This window comes from Elephantulus edwardii, unplaced genomic scaffold (genome assembly GCF_000299155.1).
Source record: "Elephantulus edwardii isolate Elephantulus edwardi_28Jun2011 unplaced genomic scaffold, EleEdw1.0 scaffold00075, whole genome shotgun sequence".
NCBI lineage: Eukaryota > Metazoa > Chordata > Mammalia > Macroscelidea > Macroscelididae > Elephantulus > Elephantulus edwardii.
Window position 1 is genome coordinate 3,912,029 of NW_006399825.1, and position 14,659 is coordinate 3,926,687.

General features: G+C 39.4%; 1 protein-coding gene across 1 annotated transcript in view; it reads right to left on the reverse strand.

Moving 5' to 3' along the window:
• The window catches only part of SATB2 (SATB homeobox 2), a 218,434-nt gene that overhangs the window by 56,196 nt on the left and 147,579 nt on the right, over positions 1-14,659 (reverse strand). The gene's annotated exons all lie outside the window — the stretch shown is intronic.

Consider the following 14,659-nt stretch of genomic DNA (forward strand, 5'->3'; position numbering starts at 1 on the left):
CTCTGCTTGAAACTGGGAACACTTGTCAGTCCTGCTCAGCTTTACAAATCTGCCAAGTTTGGTAAATTTAGTACCGACATTTAAACAGCATGGGAGATTTACATTGATTTAGAAAAAAAAATAAAAAATGTAAAAAGCTTGGCTGAATTTCTGTGTGACCGGCCACCACTGTTCTTTCAGGGTAGACATTTCTTATAGCAGGGAGTTGTTATTAAAAAAAAAAAAAAAAAAAGACAAAGCAAATGGCTAGAACTCCTGTTAACCCTCTGATAACTTCTTAGTTTATACACGAATCATAGGAGTTCTCGCATGTGTGTGGAGAGCACCCTAGCCTATTTATGAGAAACCCTCTTGGAAGAAATGCTAATCTTCCCACCAAAGCAATGTGATTCCAGTCACATCTAGGAAGGGTCTGCAGAACACTGGAGTGTGCACAGCTTGTTATAATGTTGCTGTTATTATGTGCTGTCAAGTTGCTTATGACTCATAGCGACCCTATGTACAACAACCCTAAATGCTTCTCTGTCCTGTGTCAGTTTCACTGTCTCTGATACACCCATCCTGATTACCCCAGTCACTGAATCAATCCACCTCATAGAGGGCCTTCTTCTCCTGTGCTGTCTCTGCACCCTCCCAAGCATGATGTTCCTCTGCAAGGACTGGTCTCTCCTTACAACACATCCAAAGTATGTTAGACGGAGCCTCAGAATCCTTTCCTCCAAGGAGCAGCCTGGTTTAACCCTCTCCAGGATGAATCTGTTTATTTTCCTAGCAGTCCACGGTATCCTCAACACTCCTCTCCAGCACCACAGCTCAAAGGCATCAATTCTCCTTCTATCCTCCCTAGTCATTGTCCAACTCTCCGATGCATAACAAATGATTGCTGCCAATTGTTCCAGTGGTGAGAATCTTTGTCTTCTTGGCATTGAGCCTCAATCCATATTGATACTATGATAAGCTTTGATATTTTCTGGATGTGTCTGAGACCCAAAACTCACTGCATTGGAAACCAACTCCTAGGTGGCACGCCTCTACTCTCCTCCATTTAGAGATCTCTCCACTGGGGTTTGAAGCTTGTAAATGGCACAAGAGGACTGTGCTCTTCCCTTTTCTGAGGAGCTGCTGGTGGAACTACACTACCGCAGAGGAAAGGTCTTGGCGTTAGCAGTGCACTTCCCTATGGGTTACAGCACCAGAGCTCCCTCTAAACCAACAAACTCAACTCACTACTATTCACTCGGAACCTCTTAGAGGACTCTCTGGCAGATTTTCAGAGACTGTAACCTGCATAAGGGGAGACTGCCTATCTTTCTCCTTTGCAGCAGCTGGTGGATTCAAGTTGCCTGCCTTTAGGTTGGCAGCATGGCTCATCACCCACTGCACCACCAGAGCTCCAGTGCAAAGCTTTAAAACACAAACTAGTGTTTGTGTGCATTCTGATACATAAAGAAAATGAGAAATCTGTCCAACCTAGACAGAAGTAATATGGACTCAAGAAAGGAGCTAGCGATCAGAGTTGGAAGAGTCTAGTACTTCAGGCAGATGCAGATCCATTTCTATTCTGCATACTTGTCAGATTATCAAAGGAAGGCTCGGTTTACATCCCAGCTAATATCCCTCTCAGGGCTCTATGAGATGAGAGCCCAAGATTATCCCCTGGGAAGAGCTGTGATGTTAACCCTGTAACTCAGAGCGACAAGGCAATTCCAAATCATGAAAGGTCACTTTTACGAGCAGAAGTAAAGTGGTACAGATACAAAGGAAGTTTCTACTGAGGAAAAATTACTGCAAAGGAAATGCTATTACATTTCTAGAATATGAGTTTAATATGAAAAGCCATAGGATGCAAAAAGCATATACCACCTCAGAATAGCACAGTAAGTAGGCATTTTTTTAAATAAAGTGATAGAGCGAAACAATTATGCCACTGTTCTCAACAGTCTATGGAACTAATCACTTAAAACAATATGTCAGACAATTTTACTGTAAAGAACCTACAAGTGGTATGCTATCTGATAGTTCCACAGTTTGGATGTGGTTGTTAAGTGCCTTTGAGTTGAGGACAACTAATAGAAACCCATCAACAGTCGACCTGAACTCTGCCCTATCCTGTGCCATCCTCATCGTCTTTGACACACAAGAGCCTACTGCTGAATCCATCTTCTTGGGAGTCTTCTTGGCTGACCTTCCATCTGTCCAAGTATGATTTCCCTTTCCAAGGAATAGCCTCTCACAGCTACATGTCCAAAGTATGAAAGACAAAGCTTCACCATCTTTGCCTCTAAGGAGCACTGTAGCTGCACCTTTTCCAGGGCATATCTGTTTATTCTTTTGGCAATTCATGGGTATTTAGAACTCTTCTCCAGCACCACAACTCAAAGTCATCAATTCTTCTGTCATCCTTATTCACTGTCCATCTCTCTGATGCATGGCAAGTGATAAGAGGATCACAGACTGAATCAGGGGCACCTTAGTCTTCAAGCTGACATCATTGTTCTTCATCATTTTGGAATGGCCCCTAACAGTGAACTTGCCCAATGCAATACGTTCTTGATTTCCCAACTGCTGGTACCAAGGGTGTGTACTGCCGATTCAAGGAAGGTTAAACCACTGACAGCTTCATTCCTTTCTTAACTAGAGACTTCCTAACACCTGGTTCTGTTGGTAAGTGCTATCAAGTCAACTGTGACTCACAGAGACTCTATGAACAATGGATCTAAATGTTGCCCTATTCTGCACCATCTCACCAGTCTCTGATATGCTTGAGCGTCACTGAGATAATCCATCTTGTTGAGGGTTTTCCTCTCTAATACTTGTTAGAAGCACATATATAAATGCAGCACTAGAGAGGGGATGTGTGTGTGTATTTTACATTGAAACATCAGGATGGGAATGGGAATATTCTACTGGCAAAATGATTAAGAAATTCCACATTTTTTGTCATGAATCAGAGATTCGTAAAGAATGAACCTTTCTTACAACCTCCCTTTTCTATCAAATAACTTTAATATTTTAATATATGTCACGTTATTGTAATTTGGGGGAATTTTAAGGCTTTCATGTATATGTTTCTATGAGATATTAGGATTATATTTAGGATGTTGTTGTTGCATGCCGTTGAGCCACCTGTGGCTCATAGTGACCCTATGTAAAATAGCACTGAACCCTGCCCTAACCTGGGCCCATCTCACTGCCTCTGACCCACCTGCCTCCATTACCCCAATTACTGTGTCAATCCATCTCATCCAGGGCCTTCCTCTCTCTTGTGCTGTCCCTCCATCCTTCCAAACATGATGTTGTCCTCCAAGGACCAGTCCCTCCTGGCCACGTACCCAAAGTATTTGAGATGGAGCTTTAAAATCCTTGCCTCCAAGGAGAAACTTGCTTTTATACTCTCAAGGACAAACCTGTTTGTTCTTTTGGCAATCCACTGTATGTCCAAAACTCTTAATCTAGCACCATAACTCAAAGAGATCAATTCTTCTTCTGTCATCCCTAGTCAATGTCCAGCTCTTTGACGCATAGGAAATAATTTAGAAGACCATGGCCTGAATCAGGTATACCTTAAGATAACTTGGAAAAATTTATAAACTTATTCTACCTCCATGAAATTATTATTACAAATGTAGATCAAAACAATGATCTTACACAGAGAATAATGGAATAATAAAACTATTTTTCTAATGGAGTACAGTTCAAAACAAAAGTCTATTGAATCCTAGTCAGTAAAAGTTATTCAGAAGCATAAAGTGTTTGAAATTAGGGGTTTTTTTATTTGGTAGGGGTTTTTCTTAAAATTTCACTTCAAAACTATATTATTTCTTCCTTTGTATTTTTACGTGTTGGATAACATATATCGATCGGATTAATCTATCTAGGAAAGTGAAGACAAAGAATCCATGAAAATGACTGTTCATCAGCATAATTTTTAAAAACTGAGTAAGACACAATACCTGTCTTTTAATGGGCTGAAAGAATATACTGCTGCCTCTGGCTCATTTGCCTAATTACAGATAAAGTCTCAAAACATCAAAGTGGCCAACATGGTCTCCACTTATTGCTCCAGAGAATTAGAACATTGTTACTCAAACTCTCATCTGTGGAGCTTAAGGTCCCAAAGCAAATTCTTTTTACCCCAGACATTTTCCACAACAAATGGCTAACTGGTGGCACAAAAAAAAAAAAAAAGAAAGAGAGCTTAAGTTATTCTGTAGAGGGGTTTCCCCACCCCATTTTGGTTATTTATATGCTTTTAAGTATTTAAACTAGGACTGGGAGGGAAAAAAGATAAGTGAGATCCAAATTCCTCAGGCTCATGAATGTAAAGTGAGTTTATTTAGTGAGTTGAAAAATCATCAGAGAGGAAAAATCAGAAGAAAACAGACAGCATAGTTCACATAACACTACAAATCACTCCATCTAATTATCAAGATAAGTAAATGTTTATCATATTGAAACTGTCTCGGATAGAACGCAAATTAATAATTTATCTCCCATAAATATTTCTAAAGCCCTTGCCACTGTGTTGTCTGGCATTTTAATTATCAACCAGCCAGGCAGGAGGTGTCACTTGGACACTGGCATTATGCAGCTTCTGATAAAGGAAGCATGACCCGGCACCTGGGCACAGAGAAAAGACGTAGTTCCCTGAAAAGACAAGTCATGAATATTGAAAATGTATAAATGGAGGGAAATTAATAAATTAACCAGGATATTGCTTATTAAACTTTCATATCAGTAATCATATTAAAACATATTGCAAGTAGTAAGTAAAGTGGTCATTAAGTATTTTCCTCATCATAGGCAACAGAGCCTTCTTTCTCCAGGGACAATTCTCTCCACGGTATCATCTGAGGTTATGTAATACCAAGAAACATGTTGACTAAAGAAGTAGAAGGGACCCCTGAAGAGACTAGAAAGGTACACAGATAAAGTGGTCACAGATTACAAAAAAATAAAACCCCCCCTTGCCCTCAAATCATAACCAACTCATAGTTTATCCTCCAGTGGGTTTTTAAGGCATAGGAAGAGATTGTCCATCATCTTCTGAGGACATTACATGCCATGAAATGACAAGGCCTGAGAAAGGGAGAAGAGGGTCATAGAGAACTTCTATTCAGCCCTTTCCCTGAGATATTAATGGTATTTATTTATATGTAGCATTATTTCCAGCACCAACCAAAACATTCAAGTCTGGTAGAACATTCAATATAGCAATTCAGAGTGCAAAATAAGAAGAAATAATGCAATGCCATCTGACTTGGTTGTTAATTTGTCTCTGCAGATTAAAAAAATTATTTTGGCTAAATTTTTAAAAATAAAATTAAAAGATGCCTGGACGTAGTTTCCAATTGCTCCAGGTAATAATTTTTTTGTAACAAATGAAATGTCCCCTTGTTGTTAGGTGTTGTTAAGACAATTATGACTTCCAGAAAAATGTCCTTACATGTTTAGAATCTGTAGTTTCTATCAATAATTCTTTATACATATAGTTATTATTTCCCCAAAAAATTATATAGCTTGCCATAGATTGTTAGTGTGTACAATACACACTAATATTAGAGAAGTTTGAAAACATTACCATGGCCGGCTCTGTAAAATTTACACCCAAATTTCTGCACCTAGGCTAGAGCTGGTAAGAGATTCTACCTCTGATAGGCTTGGCCTACTATCCTTACAGAGCTTGGTAGTCTGGGTCAGCCTTTTTTTTTTCAGGGGGAGGGTGCAAGAGGATTGTATACCAATGTGAACTGGGGGGGGAGGGCTGGGCAGGGAGAAAAGTGCAACAATGAATGAATGGAACTCTAAAATCTCTGTAAATGTTCTTTAAAATTAATAAAATAAAATTTAAAAAACAAACAAATATTGAGCCTGAATTGCTCTCAGATCCTCAGGCTACTCAGGGTTTGAAATCAAAAGTCAAGATCAAAGATCATTTTACAAGATGTCACTCTTTATGGCTCTCACACCTCTGGTAACTGATCCTATAGGACTGGGCCATATGTCTCCATTGGTTATCTAGGAAATTTCCATATTCAACATGGTATACCCATGTTACCTTCCATGCTGCAGGAGTGAGTTCAACAGTCACCACTCATATGCTGGTAGATGAGGTGCATGTTGCTATGAAGTTGAATTGAGTTTAGAGGAGCTTCCAGACTAGGATGAAACTTCTGAAAATCAGCCAGGAAAAACCTGCCCCGAGACTGCCAACCCCACAGAGCCTAACAGCAACATTACCAAGTGAATGACACATTGGTCTATTAATTCGTTTCTTACTGACGACTGGGCAAAGCTGAGAGAGAATGGGGAGATGAATAAAAGCCAGATTCCCCTACCAAGGTGCTTACTGTCTAAGGGAAGATAAAAGCTTTTGCGGCAAGAACCGGAGGAACATACCGTAAAAAGAACCAGGTGTCATAATGTGAGCTGGAAACAGTGCCATAGGGTTCAAGAAGGTGAAAACGTTTCCAACTGCAAGACTCAGGAAAGACTCTTTGGGGGTGTTTGATTTGGCTAGGGTTTGAAAGGCTGAGTTGGATGAAGAAATAATGATGAGATGAGGCTGAGGGATGACTGAGCAATATTAAAACATTTTTCTGGAGGGGGGGAAGCAAGTGCCTAATGCAGAATGCACAGAGAAGGATATTTTCCTAACAAATAAAAAACCATGATAAGTAGAAAAAGGGGTAAAGTGGTAGAAGACCTTTTGAAGTGAAAATACTACCATTCGTATTAATATAATTGAGAACTACTGAAGTGTAGACTAACTAACCAGCAAACATTACCCCTAAAATGAAGTGATATTAGATAATCTGTTCAGCCTTTTTGTCACCTGCAACAAATTAGGCTTTCAATATGCAAAACATCTTCCTTCCAGAAAAACAAATGATCGTGATCCCATTTAATTGTAATTTAATGAGGCATAATTTATTTTTTAAAGTGATATACACCAGGTGTGTACTAGAGAAAAGTGGCCTAGCCAAACCCCAGTGCTTCTCTTTGGGAGAAGAAAAAAAAAGTCACAAATGAGCTGGAGACTGTTTTCATTTCTGTAAATTATGTTTTTGTTTGTAGCAGTTGAAGTGAGAGGTAAAAACGGCAACTTTCAATGGTCACACATGTTTTATAACATATACCTTTGAAGTAACTCAATCCAACAAATACTCATTTAGCAAATAAAGAGAATAGCTGGAATGTGTTAGGCTCCAGTGTGCACAAAAGTAAATGTTAGAACACCATATAAGCACCAAGGACAGTTTATATGCATTGCTAATTGCCATGCTAAAAGAAAACTCACAACACTGCTTAAGAAACATTTAGACTATTTTCAGGAAAATGAGCCCTATCCCCAAAAATGTCTTTAAATTACCAGTTCTGCAATGCACACATAAATTATTTTGTGGCTGTTATTAGTTGCCATCAAATTGACCTTCAGCTCGTGTCAACCCACATGCTACTGAGCAGACTGCTCCATAAAGTTTTTCTTGACTGTAATCTCTATGCAGCCAGTTCACCAGGCTTTTCTTCCTCGGAGCTGCCCGGTATGTTTTAAATACCAACCTTTGGGTTTGCAGCCAACTACAAACCACTTTCATTACCCAGTCTCCTTTAAACAAATGAAACGACAGACTGCCTCAGAAATCCATTTATATCTCCTTAAATATGTAGGATTGTGAATCATGCTTATAATTTTTTAGTTGAAATAAATAGTGTTACAATCCATCAGCAAGGCTAAAAAAAAATCATTGATCCTCTCATTTTATAGATTGGACTATATAAAGTTAGAGCTACAAAGGACCTCAGTGCCAAATCTCTATCTTCCCCCAACTGTGAACTGCCTGCCACATACTTCTCTTGAATGACTTTCACTGAAGGTGAAATTAACAAATAAAGGTTTCTCCAAAGACGTCCTTTGTGTTTCATCGTCTGTTTGGGCAAGCTTATTCCCATTAGTTGTAATTCTCAGCCCATTCTGAAATGCCTGGGTCTAGCTAGAAGCTAGAATCCTCATCAGAAAGCCAGGTAATTTCTAAACCCTAGCCAATTCACACAATAAACTTACGAATATCATCCGTTAGTCCAGAGTGAACTGAAGCCCTGAAAACAGTTGTGTGGTAGAAGAAAGTATTGATTCCTTACCATTGGAAAGCTGACCTGACAAATTTGTGCTCTCCTAATCTCCACTTTTACTTCCTTCTAGAGGGTCCTAAGAGGGCTTTTCTCCTCTATTTACAAACATAAAGAGATTTCTCTGGGTTCCATATTTATAATTTACAACTCTACCATGAACCAGCCTCCTGCAAATCCTTTGTGCAATGCTAAAAATACTCACCCACACCCATACCCCGCAGCACACTGCTTAGCCATGAAGCCAGAGTACTTAGTCTAATTTGAAGAAAAGGTATATAGGGCACAACAATGACAATTTGATTTTTATTATTAAAACTGATGTGCTGAATCCTCAAAGAAAATGTCGTTATTGCATTAGTTTAATAAAACCTCTCTTTTATTACAATATTTCTTTATTAGGAAAGACAGCCCATGCATGTGCCGTTTTTGTACGATGGGGGTGGATAGAATTGAGCATCTAAAGGGAATTAATGTACTTTGCAAATATAAGTGCATATACAATGGTAACATTAGTAGATAAATGTTGTTGCTGTAGAGATGTATGCTGGAAAGCTCTGTGAATGTATGTGCATATGCATATATACTCTGAGTGTATCTAAATATATACATGTTGTACTTGTGGCTAGTTGGGAATATAGAAAATAGGGCTATAAGAAGATATGGAAGGCAGGTTCCCCACCCCCTCCTTCATGTTCTGAGGAGTGGGAGTCATATCTTTGCTAAACAGGCAACAGCGGGTTCTATTAGGCCACATTTTTAAAGCCTGACTCAATGTTATACTAAAAATCTTTTCTAGTAACCTATTGAAAACAATTAAGATAAATGCATACTAAAATTTTGGGCCATGCAGACACCAGCTTAAAACACATATTCATTTATTAAATGAAGTCCTCCTCTTGAAGACAGGTCTCTTTCTGGTGCATGTAATAAAATTTCACTTGTGCCACCTGACACTTAAGGACACAGTGACCATGTAACATACAATGAGTGAATGTGACAAAATACTCTTGACACTAAGCAGTCTGAGCTCTCCAAACTCAGTATCTATGTCCTACTCACACTTGGGCATGCACAATGGGGAAACTCAGCTAAAAACAAATCACTGGCAACTTTAATGGTTTTCACTTACTAAATCAATGCAATGATGGATACAAGTAGATTAAAAGTTCCAGCTCATATTCCCTTTTACCTCTTCCCCTCTTTATCTTTGAAAATCTTACATACTGGGATAGAGGATAATGGACAAGCCAAATGAAAATTTTCCAATCACATTAGCACCAAAAAAGCAAAAGTAAATGGAGAACTGAATAGGTTCCCTTTGGAAACATTTCACCAGTGAGCATCTCAGCTCTGGGCACAAACATGGCTTCCACTAATGCCTTAAGTCTCTTGCACCATGATTGTTTCATCCACAAAATTTGAGCCACCAGTCTTCTTAGTTCCCATGCGGATTCAGTGAAACTATTGTTGGCTACATGCCCCCAAAATTCACTAGCTTTGGCTACTTTGTCAAAACATTGGCTAAAAAAAAAATACTTTCCAAAAACAAAACAAATCCAATTGAATGCATGCCATTTATTGATTATTTATATCTCAAATTAATTCAGATCTAAGAAGTGAAGCAGCCTGACACACAAGTTGATTCTGTCCTGAAATAACTAGAAAATTTTATTCTCTCCTGCCAAAATATTTCTGCATTGATTTCTATCATCTGCAGGCCCTCTTCCCGACCACCAAGGAGCTTACAGGGGTTGAGGTGGCAGGGTTAGTCATCTGCCTCCTGTCACCTGCCATCTGCCCTGGGTAGGTCCTGCTTGCCTTCTATCTACCCCAGTCCTACAGTCCTTCATTCCTGCCTGTCCCATCAACCTCCTCAGCACCTCTGGGCTCTGGCCCAGCCTCTCTCTGCTCACCTACAGTCTTGTATCATGCTGCCGCTACTCCTCTCTCTCTGTGGCTAGGTCAAGATAACACAGATGAATGGGGAAAGGTGTTCTGAGGCCAGTCACCCACCATCTCTCACCCAGTCAGTCCCCAGGATCTCAAACATACCATCTGGCTGACTTGTACTATGGAGGACACCTGGGCCCAATCCAGGCCTCCCCTGTGGCTAAGACAATCCGAGGTACTGGCTGAGGATAATGTTAAAGTTGTTATAAATGCAAGATTCTAAATAACAAAAGCGTCAACAAGTGCAGAGTAACAATATTGCTTTCAATGTTCAATGCTAAAAAACACACCAGAAAATGAGATCTAAAGTTGGTATGTTCTTTTTAATAAAAAATTCTAGTTATGAATATCACTCAGTATTTGGGAAGACTATCTCAAAAACAGCAGTCTCCTCCTGCCTCAGAAACCAACGGAGGGCCACTATGAGGCAGCGCTGACCAGATGACAGTGAGTTTGCTTTTGAGATTTAATGAATAAAGAAACACTACTGGAGGAAGACTCAACAACAACCTGCGCTATGTAGGTGACACAACATTGCCTGCTGAAACTGAGCAGGACCTGAGGTGTTTGCTGCCCAAGGTCAAGGACTGCAGTCTTCAATATGGATTGAAGTTCAATATCATGGAGACAAAGATTCTCAACACAGCAGCATCAGAATAGATGGAAAAGAGATTGATATTGTTAACAACTTCAGTTTGCTTGGTTCCACAATCAACACTATTGGTACTAGCAGTCAGGAAACCAAAAGATGACTTGCATTGGGAAAACCTGCTGTCAGGTATAATGAGAAGCAACAATGCCAGTCTAGAGACTAAGGTGCATCTGATCCAAGCCACGGTCTTTGCAATTACTTGCTATGTATCAGAGAGCTGGGTGATGACAAGGGTGCTAGAATAAGAATGGCTGCCTTTGAGTTGTGGTGCTGGAGAAGAGTACTCAACATGCCAAGGACTGCAAAGAGAATAAATGGGTCTGCCCTGGAGAGAGTAAAACCAAGCTGTTCCTTGAAGGCAAGGATTCTGAAGCTCTGTCTCACATGCTGGGCATGTTCCAGGAGGGACCATTCCTTGGAGAAGGTCATCATGCATGGAAGAGTGGAGGGACAACACAAGAAAGGAAGACCCTGGATGAGATGGACCGACACCGTCATGGACAAGGGGTAATCAGGGTAAGTGTGTTGGAGACAATGAAACTGGCTCAAGACAGGATAGGGTTCAAGAGCTATTGTACACAGGATCACTGGGAGTTGCAAATGGCTCGACGGCATATAACAACAAATAACAACTGGTGGTGAAATGCATCATGTGTTGGACTGTCAACCTAAAAACGATGAGGCACAAGAAAGACAAAGCAGCCTGAGCCTGTTAACATTTCTGGCCGCAGAAATCTGATGGAAGGCTCTCCCTGAACAGGAACCAGCCCAACAGCAGGGAGTCTAGTTTTGTGAGTTAAGTAGTAAAACAGTAAGCCTTAGCATTGACTGTGAAGGTCTCTCCTGAGACTGACTCACTGGAGGAGAAATAAAGTCTTTATTAGGGATAGAGACCTCTATCTGTACAAAATGAGTTTACCACTCCTTGTTAAAAAACAGTCACAAAAAGTTAAAAAAAAAATCCACAAAAGAGTCTCAGTAAAAGAGAGAAACTGAAATTATTCTCTAATTAGTCTAGTAGCTAACTGTCAAGAACTTTTCAACATGCTCCTGGATGAAAAGGAAGAGAATAGTATGTAGTCATACTTGTACCTTGTTTGTTCTGTTTGAATTTCATGAAAGGGGGCAAAATGCCTGCAGCATGCCTTCAAAGGCTTTTGTACTCATTCTCATATCTTAGACTGATTTAGAAACAGAACATTTAAACACATTGCTATCAGTTCTGACTCAGAGCAATCCTATAGGACAGAGCAGACTTCACAGGTTTCCAAGGCTGTAGATCTTTAAGGTTACAGGCTGCCATATTTTCTCCTGCAGAGGAATTACTGGGCTCAAATCAGAGAGACTTCAGTTAGTAGTGGAAGTTTAGCCAGGGGTCCATTTAGAAATAGGAAGGAGAGGGATATGGAAATGACAGGCCACATCTCAGTCAACCTTTTCTTTGTCCAGAGCTTGAACAATGCCAGTGTCTCCCTCAAGGCTATTTAGACAAGCCTTTTAACATAACAAACCTATGTGTTTTGGCTGAGAATGCCTAAAAGGTGCTAATTACTTGTAAAAAAATTGTTTTACATACATATATATATATATATATATGTATATGTATATAAAGTGAGACCACTACTTAGAGGGCCACCCTCTAGCTATCTGATGGTAATAAATTTTAGACACTGCTATCCTGGGAGATATTAATATAATTATAATCTTGAAATCTATGAACGCAAGCCAGTGATTCTGAAATGAAAGACTGCTTATTTTATGAAGCAAGCAGGGCCATCTCTTCCTACTTTATTAATTTAATGTTCTGAAATCAAAAGAGGGTATATTATTTACTTCCAAACCCAATAAAATGTTGATGCCTGATCTGTGGCATTTCATATTTACAGTCCCTCTCTCAATGGGTGGACTTCCTTTTGCGCACACGTTGCCTTGTAATTTTATAACCAGTTCACTGGACCATGGAGTCCAGACACCTGGATTTACATTGTGTTTGTTACTGTATGGCTTGCTAAGAGCCTGTATCTCTCTATTGGATACTGATGACTGAGACCAGATGCTGGCAGGAAAAGAATTCTGAATCTCTTGAAGGTAAAGCTGTCTAGAAATATAAACTGTGGAGAAAATGAAATTGTGTCCACCTCTGGCTAATCATTCATATAAAGCAAACATGGGCACTGGAAGAGAAGTTTCTCTACCCTCAGCATTCATTCCCCAGATAATTACTAACACATTGAAGCTAAGACTCCGAAATATTTTGGTACTCAAGTTTTGGGTTTTATTATAATTTTGTTGCTACACAGGTCTCTTTCTCAGTATGTGTCTTCAAAGGATAATGATAAGCAAATCCTTGAACATTTCTAACCTCATAGGAGAAGTTTACGGATATTATAAGCTTGATGTCAATAAACCATACGTGCAAAATCTTTGTCATTTCACACAAAAACATTTTCGTTTTCTGTTGTGGGTTGGCCTTACTGCCAACTTTCATAATGTACTATTCAATTTCACTTTCCAATTCATTGTAAATATTCTCCAATTGCTAAATGAATTCATAATTTTTACTTAGGATCACAGCCTTAAGTTTTATTAAATGGTATGGCTTTGATGAGTAAACAGCACTTTGTGTTTATATGCTTTTTTCCAATTGTTTTGGTTGTTTATGGTCTCATAAAAAAATAGATGAGGAATGAGGGTAGGCCAAATAAATTAGTTCTCAAAGAATTTTTTAAATCCTTTATCAGGATATACAGCTTTCTCAAGCTGGGACTTTGACAAATGGTTGTGAAGCAAATAACTCAGTAATTTTTCATGGAACTGATGAAGGAGCAAGACATCAAATCTGGGGCTCACTGTTACAGAATGGAAGCACGTTTTGCAGAATACAGCTGCTCTTGTTATGTGCCATCAAGTCAACTGTGACTCCGAGCAACCCCATGAACAACGGCTGTGAGACCTGCCCTATCCTGCGCCGTCCTCGCCGCCTTGGATCCACATGAGCCCACTGCTACAGCTGCAGTCTCACCCAGCTTGTGGAGCGTCTTCCTCTCTCATGGTGACCCTCCTCTTTCCAAGCCTAAGCACATCTGTGTTTCTATTAAACACATGTTTCAAAGAGCTGGCTCAGCAGAGCTACCTGTGACACAAAAGACACCTGAAATCTTCTGAGTTAGGACATGATCTGCTCAAGGAAAAAGAAAATGAACCCTACTATGTAAATTACAAAAGTGGCAAAATTCGTATTCTCAAATGGTACACACTCCTTGCTGATTTTATGTATAAGAAAGTTTCCAGAATTCTGCTACCAAGACCTGGAGATTGAGATGCAGCGAGATAAAGACTACACCTAGGTTAGGATCACAACCTTTTCCTAACTAAATCTCATGTTCCGCCCCCACATGTGACAAGACATCCATTCCAATGGATTTAGCCTAGTTTGGATCAAAGCTTCCTCTACTTCATTTAACAGATTTGCTCAGATGGAAGGTCTCAGAGGAGAAACAATGTTAGTAAATGGGGGATTTCTGAATACATGAATATGTAGGTCATTGGATTCTTAAATAAATTAAAGAATAGTTTATTTATTAAGGATGACTCATTGTACATATTTTATGAAACCAGGCCTATTATAGGTTAATGGACATTCTACAACTGTCCCTCAGTAATATTAAGTCTTTTTTCAATACTGTCATAAACCTCTGATTAATTTTTAAAGCCCATAAAATGGCAAGGGGCAAAATAATACTTAATGCTAGGCTTCATAATCTAACTGTCAAAAGGCAAAGATATAAACAGCAAAACAGTGCACAGACCCAGTTGATGAAAAAAAAAACCAAAATGAAAATAATTTCAGGATACAAAACAATGACTATGAGAGAGAAACAGAGAGAGAGAGAGAGAGAGAGATAAATATGATGGAACATTGAT